Source organism: Galeopterus variegatus, unplaced genomic scaffold (genome assembly GCF_000696425.1).
Source record: "Galeopterus variegatus unplaced genomic scaffold, G_variegatus-3.0.2 Scaffold11330, whole genome shotgun sequence".
NCBI lineage: Eukaryota > Metazoa > Chordata > Mammalia > Dermoptera > Cynocephalidae > Galeopterus > Galeopterus variegatus.
This window is the reverse complement of record NW_007737441.1, coordinates 43545-45085: the sequence shown is the minus strand read 5'-3', so window position 1 is coordinate 45085 and position 1541 is coordinate 43545.

Sequence of the window (1541 nt, the reverse complement as noted above, 5' to 3'; positions counted from 1 at the left end):
AAAAAAAAAAAAATACAGTGGTCAGAGACATGGTTCTGAGGGCTTTAAAGGAGAGCACACGAGAAGCGCTCTCTCTCTGCTCTGCCATTTTCTGCCATGTGAGATCCCTGCATTGTTGTCAAGCCACCACCAGAGAGGATGCTCACCAGATGTGCTCCCTAGGTTTCAGACTCCCAGCCTCTAAATCTGTAAGCAATAAATTTTGTTTTCTGTATAAATCACCCAGTTGCAGGTACTTATGTTATAAGCAAAAGATACAAACTAATACAAAGGGATTACAGAAATCGGTGAGTGTGGGAGGAGGGGGGCAGGATGAGCAAGGGGTTCTAAATGTTGACAGGCACACAGTGGTTTGGAGCTGGAGGCTGTGACTCAATCCCAATTGCTTATGTTTCCGGAACTGAAAGCAACTCATTTCATTTATCATTACATGAAATTATTAAGGATTTCATGTAATCCTTACAACAGACCTGTGAAGTAGGTAATTTTAATCCCATTTCATAGTTGAGGAAGGTTGACAGTTAAGCCCCAGAGACACACAATTAGTAGGTGGTAGAGTTTAGATTTAACTGAAACCTTTAGTCTTTGACTAATTAGAATTCAGTAGCATCAAACCAACATCAAGTACATTATTCATTTAGATTGCAATAGATTTGCCTAGTACACGTGTACACAAAGATACATATACATGCTTGCACAGAGGATATTTTGCTATTTTATTTAGGAATGTTTCAAAAAAATTAACAACCATATTTTGTTTTTATTATATTGTTTTTGAGTGAACTTTTTTGTTTCTTTTTATGAAAATGTAAATAACTTAAAGATGGATAAATTTATGAATTTGAAACTTTCTTAAATTGGACTATGTTGAGAACCTCTGCCAACTCTCAAGAGAAAGTCTTTTGTGCATTTAATTATTTCTGTATTTCATTCATTTATATTTGTTATTGTTCTTTGTGCTATTTGAAATTTCAAAAAATTTACCCAGGTTTTAGAATACCAGCATTTAGTGATTACAATTATGTTCATATTATAATTTTTACAATTAAGGAAAAATATTTTATCAGCACTTTTCTGTCTTTGCTTTTCTGCAGAACAAAAAATTTCTATAGGGATTATTTTAGATAATTGATTTTAATACAGTGAAACATTAACTTTCTTAAGTAAAATTTTTTTTATAATTTGCTGTGCCCTTTACTCAAGAGTTTTCTTATGTTAATATATTCTATAAGTCATGGCATCTATAAGTGGCTGCAAAATTCCAGGTGGTGATTTTTTTCTTTTTACAAATGAAGAACAATCTCTTATCTTTCTTACACTGTTAGGATAGCACATGGGATGTTGGTCTTTTTCTTTAAATGAGTGCTGGGGTAAGTGTTGTCTAAATATTTCCCTTCCTAGATCTCTTTCTTAAGCTACATCTGGCAGCTGATAATGAAGAATTTGTACTGTTTCGGATTGCATTTACTATCTGAAATCTCAGTTTTTACTGTCCAAAGTTTTCAGTGTTAATTTAAAAGATTATAAATTCACTTAATTTG